The following is a 12,254-nucleotide window of genomic DNA, read 5'->3' as shown; positions in this document are numbered from 1 at the left end:
GGATTAAATCTAGAGAAATATGCTTAAACGAATGAGAGAAGAAGCCAACAAAGTGCAGAAGAAAATGTGATTGTAACCCTAATCTGTGAGATGATTAGGGTTATATACCCTCTTGAGCCCAACTTTTCAAAATGACAGCTTTAGTCCCTCTACTTGCATTGTTGAAAGAATCAACACAGAAATCTTCTTTTCATCAACTTTAGCAATAAACATAAATTAATAATAAATTAAACTGAAGTGAATATGCAACTATCCAACTGCTACTCACAGCTATCTTCATAGCATGCAATCTCAGCAAGATACCTGCACAAAATACTAGAACAAATCACAAGTAAGAATAAAGAAATAAATGTTTCAAAATAAGTTCGAAATGAACTATCATTTTGAACAGCAGGAAACCAATATCCAAAACAACCAAATGATGTTGTTGAGCAGAAACAAACATATCTGATTGGGCCTTCAAACCCAATCGGTAACCCGACAATAAATCAGGCCCACATCACAGGGCCCAAAATAGAACCTTTATGGGCTGAAATCATACAAGATGGGCCAGACCACAAGTTCAATTCTTGAAAAGCAATATCAGAATTTCTAGGAGGGAGAAGGAGTTTTCATCTCGAAGGTGGTTAAGCTCTGTTTCTTCTCCAAGAAATAGCGATGAATCGTATAAATCATGTTGCTTCTGCTGTTAATGCTTTCATCAAGTTCAAAGGTAATCTTTCTCCTACCAACATTTTCTTTGAAACCCCTTTTTCATATTCCTTTCAATTGGGTCTTCGATTTGATCATCCTCATAGTACATTGTTAGCAGCTTCTGTCCACTCAAATTCATCCTCCATTCATAGTGGTTATGATGATCTCCCTCTTTCTAGGTATCAAAAACTTAAAAACTTGACTGATGCTTACAATCTGTTTGATGAAATGACTCAGAGAAGACCTCTGCCATCTGTGGTCAAATTTGGTTAGTTGCTGACTGCTGTCACCAGAATGAAACATTATTCTTTGTCACTTGATCTTTCCAAACACATGTGTTCGGCGTTCCTCTTAATAAATACACTATTAGTATATCTATTAAGTGTTGTTGCCACTTACACCGTATTAAGGACGGTTTTGCACTTCTAGGTATTTGCTTCAGATAAGCCATTGTGCCAGATGTGTGGATTTATGTTACACTCTTAAATGGACTTGTTATAGAAGATAGGATTCTTGAAGCTGAAATATTCTTCAAAAATATTATCAAACGGAATCTCTGTGATCCTAACGTAGTTATGTACAACACAATGATTAAGGGACTTTATAAAATTGGAAACAATGTTACTTCTATTGCTTTGCTTAGGCTAATGGATGAAAGAGGTCATAAAGCTGATGTTGTGGCATATAACACCATCATTCACGGTCTTTGCAAAGACAAAATGATTGATGATGTTTTTGATCTTTTTAAAGAGATGGTGTTTCGCAAAGGGATTCTACTAAATGTTATCACATACACCTCTTTGATTCACGGCCTTTGTAAGGTCGTTGGGATGAGGTTTGCAACATACTAAAAGAAATGGAGGATGAAAAGATCTCTTTACATGTGCAAACCTACAATGTACTAGTGGATGCATTTTGCAGAGATGGTAAAGTAGATGAAGCACAAGGTGTTATCAACATCATGTTTGAAAGAGGAATGATTCCTGATGTAGTAACATACAATTCACTTATTGATGGTTACTATTTACGAGGTGAAATGATCAAAGCAAAAACAAATTTTGATTCAATGACACTTAGATGTCTGGTCCCTGATGTTTTCACTTACAATAGCTTAATAAATGGGTATTGTAAAAATATGAAGTTAGACAAGGCCATGGATATGTTTTCTGAAATGGCAAGAATGGGTTTGAAACGTGATATAGTCACTTACAACACCATGATACAGGGATTGTTTAGTGTTGGGCGTTGTTCGGATGCTCGAAAACTCTTTGATGATCGATGCTTGCACAAGGTCAACTTCCTGATAAATTAACTTATAGAATAATCTTAAAGGGTCTTTGCAAAAACAATCAGGTAGAAGATGCATTCGCTTTGTTCAAGTTAATGGGTAATAGCAAGCTCAATTAGGATATTGTTGTGTATACCATCCTGATTAGTGCAAGCAAATGCTATAAGTTTGATATCGCGAGGGTTCTGTTTGTGGACCTAAATACTAAAGGTTTAAAATTTGATATTCAAATATATAATGTGATAATTAGTTCTCTTTGTAAGGAAGGTCTGCCTAATGATGCAAAGAAGTTGTTTCTAAAAATGGGTGAGAGTGGTTGTTTGCCAGATGATGTTACTTACAATGTTCTTCTTCAAGGATATCTAAAAAATAAATACTATGATGATGTAGAGTTGCTTTTACATGAAATGGAAGGAATAAGTTACTCACTTGATGTTACGACCATAACATTGTTAGTGAATCAGATAGCAATGGGTTCATTAAAGGATATGATGCTTGAGTTGATAGGTAGGCTAGTGCCATCATACATGGTATAAGTAAGATACTATTATTAAAAGATGATAACCTTTCAGAAGCTCAGCTGGATGAATATCATAAAAAGCCAATAGTGAACCTGATATTGTTTTGGTGTGAGGTTTTCTACCTCTAACGTTTCTCTATGTTTATCTAATTATCTTTAATGATTTTTATTATCGTAACTGTGAATATAGTTGATGTAAAGAAATCTCGAATGACCACTTTGTAGTTATTAATGCTTGGGTAACATTATGCAAAAAGGATCAACACTTTTTGGGTTTTACTCTTTTGCTGATCATAGCTTAGCTCTCTAAGTACATTAATTTGAACATGTGGAAAATAACTTAGTTACAATGTTTAAGTGTATATGTAGACGTACTATGGACCTTAGATCAAACGTATTAACCTAGATTAACGGCGGAAATGATAACTAGGGCGAGTCGAATACTTGATTAACTATCGGGATCAATCTAACCAACAAATAGTTGATATAATCGATGCCTAGAGCCTTGTATTCGGTTGGGGATTGGTCTGGGACGATAAACACAGAGTAATACGATGGCAATAGGGTTTATGGTGTGTAACCTAACAATGAACCACAAAACTCGTATATATATATATAATTCAAGTGACCATCGGCCGGTAGTCTAGGACCTACGGCCGATGGTGAGAGTCCTTCGACCGATGGTCCCTACCATCGGTCGATGGTCTGAGCAGCCAACCAACTGCTCTTAACCATTTCACGACATTATACTAAGCAATTCAAATACAAAGTATTAATGACGATGTTCATACATGACTGAAATACGAAATACAAAACTAATAGAACTTATTACATAATAGAACTCGGGATTATGCACCAACAAACTCCCCCTAAGACCTAGTTCTATTTCAAAAATCTTCAGTCATCATTTAATTCATTCGTATGGATCGATTACCATGTTGTTCAAGTAGCACAGTTTAGCTACTTTCACATACTGTTCAGCCTGTACCCTGTTCTCACGACGATAGAGCATACGATTGTAATACAACGTAAAAATATCAGCCTCAGTACAATTTCTTAACCAAATCGGATCCAACACACGAATGCAATCAATATCATCTTCTTTCAGCTTATCCAAAACAATCACAGCTTCTTCAGAACGATCATCATAAAACCACCATCTGAATCTCTGACTCCAATTTTGCGGCAATTTCCTCAATGGTACCTTCTTCATAGTCTTGCTCGCTTATACTTCACAATCCTTCGAGATTCACCAGTTCTAGGATTAACTTTGTAACTAATCCTAGGAAATTGTGGCCTAAAACCTTCCCAATTCTTTGAATTAAAAGTTATTCTAATCTTCTTCACCAGCAACGAAGATCGATCGTTCATTCCACAATACAACGTTCTCAACCTGGCAATCTGCATTAGCTCAAAGTACGGTAGTGACTTGAATTCGTGACCATGTTTGAAATAATCAACGCCAAATTCTCGCTTAACTGCAAACATGTTGAATTCTTCAATGTAAGCCCAGGCAAGAATTCTTCCTTTCGCACTCTTTCTCAAATTAATCATCTTTAAGTACTTTGGCTCAAGCTTCGGTTTTTCACAATACTTTCTAATCCTCAAGATATCTCTCCAATCAACTTCCAACTTTTCAGTTCTTTCCTTGTGATATTTGACCGGCAAAAATCCTTCAAACAGGACTTCATTTCGTTCTTTCTCTTTACACTTTCTATCCAAAAGTTCATCATTTATTCTTAACAACTCCTCAAAACCAAGATCCTCATTCTTATCATTTTGATATGTAGGAAAATCTTCATGTGTAACATCCTCAACTAAATCATCTAAATCTCTATCACTAAAATCCTCTTTAATCTCAGGGCCAAAAGAATCATCCTCAGATGGAGAATCGTCGGACTGTGCGTCAGCAGCTTTAGCTTCCTCTTGCTCTAGAAGCACCAGTTCGTCCAGCTCTTCTCTAGAGAGGTTGTGAGGGATCTCACTGTAACGACCCGGATTTTTCCGATTGTTTTACACTTATAAGATTAATATTTACATAAATTAAACCTTACCAACATGATAAGCAATCTAAATTGTTGAGATTTATATTTTTAAAAAAAGATTTTTACACAACGTTTGACCGTCTAGTTGACCGATGATATCACGAACTATATAACATATGATAATTATACGTTTGTGTATATATATGTATATATACATATTTATCATGATCTAAGGATGTTTTAATACCTCATTTTGTAATAATAACAATAAGTTATAAGTATATTTTGAAACTACTAACTTAAGTTTTCAAAACGATAACCATATGTAACGTTATTTGACTTAAATACTTATAACCTATAATGTTTATACATATATCGTATATGTAATGTATTTAATCACTTTTTAAAGACTTAAATACATAAAACCATATAAGTGTATTCATAAAAGATAGCTATATTTGAATTCTCATTCCATTTTTCACAAGATTTCCATACGTATATCTAGAGTATATGTACTCGTATCATACCTAGCTTCTATACGTATTTACTATTAGTATATACACATCAAATCACCACCAACCAGCCCTTGTTCATGCCTTATGTATAAGGTAACTACTTTTGTTATCTAGTATGACAATTTCACATGATTAAAAGATTTTTTTTCACAAAATTACAAACTTATACACCTTTTACACCACCATTTATACTCCATTCCATTTTCATTTTTACTACACATTTTCTCTAGCTAAAACACACTCTTTTAAGAGAAAAAAAAATCCCTTAAACACTCCAGCAAATTTTCATCATGAACTAGCTTCAAAAACAACATTTAAACATCATAAGAAAATCCTTTCAAGAACACTTCAAAAATTCTTCCAACTATACAAGTTTACTTCCAATCTTTTGATCCAACTCCATCACTCTTTTGGTTCTAGGTTTTTACTCCTCTTTTACAGCAATCTTGTCCAAGTAACTTGAGGTAGCAACTTTGTTCATAACCTTATTCGATTCATATATATATATAGCTATCTTATTGTATGGTATACAATTTTAACAACAAAAACATAGTTTGAATGATTTCAAACTTGTTTGCAAACTAAATAGATCCTTCTAACTTAACTTTTAAAATACTTCAAGACCTGTAATATAACTTAAATATATGCTAATTTAACAAGGTATAACTTGGTTTTTCAAAGAATACCTTAAAAAAACTGTTTTTATGACGTCGGAGTGCAACCGGGGGCTGTTTTGGGTTGGATAATTAAAAACCATCTTGAACTTTGAATTGGAGGTTTATATTCTGGAAAAATGATATTTCTTATGAATATGTTAACACATAAAAATTTCATGATTTAATTCATAGTATAAGTATTTTTAGAAAAATGGTCATTAAATGATGTTTTTGTAACAAAAATGATTAACTTCATAAGTTTCACCAAAATTTGACCTATGACCTATGATTTCGAATAAAAACTAAGGTATTTACAGTTCATATTCTTAAAGAGGGACTCGATCCAAGGAAGTGGAAAGTTGAATCAACGAAAACGGAGTTGTAACGAAGAAATTATGACCAAAACAAAATCGGATATCCAAGACTAGTTTAGCCACGAAAATAATTGGAGAAAATTAAATAAATCACATCTTCCTAAAGTAACATGATATTTTATACATATGTACTCATAATTTAATTTTATATGGTTCAGGATCACCCGTAAACAATACGAGAAGATTAATCATAAGATCTCATGATTGTACGCAACACGTCATTTGACAACACCGGTACTCTATGTACGCAACACGTCATTTGACAACACCGGTACCGTGGGTCAAGATTAATCTCGACCAATACATATACGATGGGGGTTTTATTTATTTCATTGGGGGTTTATTAAACATCTAAATATGAACCATTAAAATTGAATTACTAACAACGGACTGCTAACTACGGACTAAGGAATTATTAAAAGTATTAAAAGTATTATAAGTATATATATGTGACGATTGTTTAAAAAGAAAAGGTATTGATATATTATATATGGATAGGTTCGTGATATCAATCGGAGACCAAGTCGAAATTACATATCTTCAAGACAAAAGTGAGTATATAGTCCCACTTTTAAACTCTAAATATTTCGGGATGAGAATACATGTATTTTATGTTTTACGCTATGGACACAAGTAACTGAAAAATATATTCTACGTTGAGTTGTACCACTGGCATACTTCCCTGTAGCTTGGTAACTAATATTTACAGCGGTATTGTAAACGCGAATCCTGTTGATAGATCTATCGGGCCTGACAACCCCAACCGGACTGGACGACCAGTATTCAACGGTTGCACAGTACTTCGTTTCGTGACTACACCTTGGTACGGTGTAGTAAGATTTCATAATAAAGGGAATATGCGACGTGATTAAATGTTAAGTATGGTTACCAAGTGCTCAACCACTTAGAATATTTTTATTAAAATGTTTATATATGAAATCTTGTGTTCCATTGTTATAACGCTGCTAGCATCAAACCTATATATCTCACCAACTTTATGTTGACGTTTTAAAGCATGTTATTCTCAGGTATGAATTAAGTCTTCCGCTGTGCATTAGCTCATGTTAAGGATACTACTTGGGACCTTTTAAGCCATGATACAAAGACGTTGCATTCGAGTCATTGGAGTTCAATAGAGAATATAAATAAGTAAATGACAGATTAGGTCATTTGGATATTATGAAATGTTAGACGAAAATGTCAAATATTGATGTAATGATAGTTTACCTTTTAAGAATAAATGCAACGTTTGTAAAATGTATCATATAGAGGTCAAGTACCTCGCAATGTTATCATATGTTATTGTATTCGTCCCTATGGATTGGGTCGGGTCGTCTCATGTGGTATCAGAGCGTTGGTCTTAGCGAACCAGGCCTTGCATTAGTGTGTCTAACTGGTAGTTGTTAGGATGCATTAGTGAGTCTGGACTTTGACCGTGTCTACATGTCAAAAGTTTTGCTTATCATATCTAGTCGAAAATCATCTGCTTATCATCCTTAAGAATTGCCTGCTTAGTATTCTTAAGTCTAGACACGTCTTACTGCATTTGGTGCATCGATAGTGTATAGACAAAATTCGTATCCTAGCGTATCTGTTGCTATAGACATTGCCTGACGAATTTCAAAGATTCTCCGTAATTCACGGGATTTTGAGTATTATAAATACATATGTAAATTATGTATTGAAGAATACCAAACCCAACTCCTATAATCTATTCCAAACCAAAAATTCATTTCCCCGACTGTACAAGATGAACTTCGCGTCCAGTTCGAATTCCTCCGACTCCGACAGCTACGCTGATATGGATTTCCATTCGGGCTCCGAAGGCAGCGTCACTGGAATGGATCAACCAATTTCTCATCATCTATTCTGGATGAATTGGGGATGGGTTCGTAGTATACTAAATTATTGGAGACAAGAAGAAGGTGATCCCTTTCACCCACCAAATTGCCCCATTGGCGACGAACCTGAAGCACTTACCGGCGAACCTGTTCGAGAAACCATTTTCTCTCTCATTTCTCGAGTATCTCGTCACGATTATATCCTATCCCATATTTCGGATCTTGTTCATTCGCTCACTCCAACCGCCAATCATCCTGGTGTACTAGCAGAAATTAACGAACTTCGCGCTCGTGTGACGGCTTTGGAGAACACGGTGCAAAGGTTACAAACACCAGCAGCAGCACCAGCAGCATAACCAGTACCGTTAACAACATCAACCTCGAAATCTTCAGTACCAGTAGCATCATCGACGTCAACGACATCATCAGCATCAACACCAACCGTATCATTACCACCACCAACAATCACATCCGCACCACGTACCTCAACATCATCATCTGAACTTCGAATATGATCTTTGTTCTACATATCATTCTACACCGATTACCTCTTCTTTAAGTATCGTTCTTCGTTCGACATGACGATTATGTAATCTCTAATGTTTTGGAGATTATGTAATCTAGTAATAACGATAAATCAAATGAGTTGAATATTTTATTGACTCATTAAATTCATAGTTACATCCGAAGAAAATATATATGCAAATATATTTTCATAAAGATTGTAATTAAAAATTTCTTTCGTACAAACTGTTAATGATGAAAATATTTTAACGGGTGGGTAGTACCCAAGGAATATTTAGAATTCACATTAACAAGTTACACTGTACATTCTTCGAATCTGATTCAACGATCATTTATTATCCTACTTACAATTACCGATATACGTATCCGTTCACCCCAGATTAACCATTTCCATTTAAATTTCATATTTGGATTTTTACCTATCCGAATCCAACAAGTGGCATAATGAAGAAACATTGGCAAAATAAAAATTGTTAGAAACAGATGAATTAATTAATTGAAATTGTGATAGGATTACACGCTAACTGTTCCGGCTAACTGTTCCCAGCTAACTGATTAATATTTAATTTATCGCAATTTACATTATTGCAATTTTAATTTCTGTACTTTACATACCGTCGGGACACATGTACAACAACACGTCGGATTAATTCTGAGACAACACGTTGTATAATGGGTCATGATATATATTTATTTATTTTACGCATTTTAAATAACGGGACACGTATACAAGGTTTCGACTTATCATATTGATCCATCTATATATATATTTCGGAACAACCATAGACACTCTATATGTGAAGGTGGGAGTTGGCTATACAGGGTCGGAGTTGATTCCAAAATATATATATACTTTGAGTTGTGATCGACACCGAGACCAGTACACGGGTCACGATACGTATTAAGTAATTCGAATATTATATATTTAGTTCATATATGAATTTATTGAACCATTGGACAATCGGACTATTGGACTGCTAACTTTGGACAATTAAAAATGAGTTAAAATGATGATTATTACATATGAAACTAAACAATCCTTCAAGTTTGCCACTTGATTCTATTTTAAACCTCATTTGTATCTTGACGATTACAATTCGCATTCACAACTTTTCATGATTCTTGAAAACATCTCGATCGAGAAGTTGAACCAGCCGCACCTCGTCTACGGAAGAAAGATTTATGCATACAGTTATGCACCTGAACATTTTTGAACTCGAAGTTATAGTTAAAACGTATCCGCATCGAATTCCTTATCATCCATTAGCAAAAACAATCACGCGATTCCTTTTCAATTAACTAATTTTGTCACAGCTCCACTTCGATATCTCAGTAAGACTACTCTTATTACAATCTCGATATATATATACGTTGTTCTTTCGCCATCGTTACCGGAGAACCTTTTATATTCCATCATATTACCATCAGCGTTTAATCATCTAAAAATACAATTCTCCTTAAACCATCTTGGTTTGATAACCAATGACCCAGATCCGATAACTTTGAAAATACTGACGAAGCAGCATGTTGTAGAAGGTCTTAATGACCAAATGTTGATGATAAAAGAAGGAAGTGTTAGGAACGCTCGATAGAAAATTGGTACTGAAAACCGGATTGAACAAACTATGAAGGAGACTCTGAACAAGTTACAAGGACTAAACTTGTACATAAAGAATTATGACGATTCTGTAGCAAACACCTTGCTTCTGAATCTAAACCCTTACGGGTCAATCTTCATCATCATCCTTCGACATTAGAAATTCCAAGATATTATCATATCTTTCATTATAAATATCCTCAATATTTCTGAAGATATTTTCACCACTATCCTTATCTGAAATCATTTATCTCTCTGTAATATCTGCGTTACAATATAAAGGAAACTGTGTTAGTTTCTAAATCCTTCAAGTTTAAAATAGGAATGTTCTGAAGCAGTGTTGGGAACTGATGCATGAATTAGTATAATATAATGAAACTTGATCAACTTCATTATATTACAGCAAGTCATGTTAAGTTTCTAATGGAATGTGATGATTCACAGTATCGTCATCATGTGCCATGTTACACGGCTTTTACATTCTATCCAATTCCGAAACGTATTAAGAACAAATCATCTTGATAGTTCTATTTTCCTGGATATTCTGGTAATTTGACAAAATCAAAATCGTGCCATTACCATTCCTTTCTTAGAGCATTAGCTATGTTCATTCCGAATTTTATACCTACGAATTTCGAACTATTGATCGCTTGACTCAAGGACGGGAAGAAGAAACGAAGGGACAAAGTCCCAAAATAGAAATTGGGGTATAGATTACAGCAAATAGGAGAGAGTATTAACTATGGATGACAATGATTATGGAAAACAGAAGCAGGAGCATCGAAATATAAGGAAAGATATCAAACCCAATAACCACCCAGAAACTACAAACCGTGTGTATCAATACGTATGGCGACGTAAAGACACGGGAGAATTAGAAACATTATAATTCCAAGAAAATCATAAAAGTGAATAGATTCTTCTAGCGGTAGATGAAAGAGAAGAATGAAAGATATGAAAGTTAGAAGTATAACAAAAATCAGAACGGGATGAAGCATTTTAAAGGATACCTTAAGGTATGAATTAGAGGAGGAATAGTAAGAGATGTGAGGTATGGAAGTAAGAAAGGGAAGGAGGTGGATTTATAGTGAAATATCCGACAAAGAAATCGAAACAGATTATCGCATTAAATCAAAGGAGATCCTGTTTTCTAAATCATCGAAGAACCAAATCTTATTACATAAGATTTTCTTTAAATCCCTTAAATTCTGGAAATCAATCCTAATCTCGATATCGGTTAAAACAATTCCATATTCACTCATTTCATTCTTTTGTGATAGCTTCACTCGTGCGCTTCACATGATCGAATCGTTTTATCCATATCTTCCAATAATGATAAAACTCTATTAATACCTCATATTCGTCATGAAAACATTCCTATTATTATTTATGACAACCTCTACCAAATTTCGGGACGAAATTTCTTTAACGGGTGGGTACTGTAACGACCCGGATTTTTCCGATTGTTTTACACTTATAAGATTAATATTTACATAAATTAAACCTTACCAACATGATAAGCAATCCAAATTGTTGAGATTTATATTTTTAAAAAAAGATTTTTACACAACGTTTGACCGTCTAGTTGACCGATGATATCACGAACTATATAACATATGATAATTATACGTTTGTGTATATATATGTATATATACATATTTATCATGATCTAAGGATGTTTTAATACCTCATTTTGTAATAATAACAATAAGTTATAAGTATATTTTGAAACTACTAACTTAAGTTTTCAAAACGATAACCATATGTAACGTTATTTGACTTAAATACTTATAACCTATAATGTTTATACATATATCGTATATGTAATGTATTTAATCACTTTTTAAAGACTTAAATACATAAAACCATATAAGTGTATTCATAAAAGATAGCTATATTTGAATTCTCATTCCATTTTTCACAAGATTTCCATACGTATATCTAGAGTATATGTACTCGTATCATACCTAGCTTCTATACGTATTTACTATTAGTATATACACATCAAATCACCACCAACCAGCCCTTGTTCATGCCTTATGTATAAGGTAACTACTTTTGTTATCTAGTATGACAATTTCACATGATTAAAAGATTTTTTTTCACAAAATTACAAACTTATACACCTTTTACACCACCATTTATACTCCATTCCATTTTCATTTTTACTACACATTTTCTCTAGCTAAAACACACTCTTTTAAGAGAAAAAAAAATCCCTTAAACACTCCAGCAAATTTTCATCATGAACTAGCTTCAA

The sequence above is a fragment of the Rutidosis leptorrhynchoides genome, chromosome 1 (assembly GCF_046630445.1).
Source record: "Rutidosis leptorrhynchoides isolate AG116_Rl617_1_P2 chromosome 1, CSIRO_AGI_Rlap_v1, whole genome shotgun sequence".
Lineage (NCBI taxonomy): Eukaryota > Viridiplantae > Streptophyta > Magnoliopsida > Asterales > Asteraceae > Rutidosis > Rutidosis leptorrhynchoides.
This window is presented reverse-complemented; position numbering follows the sequence as displayed.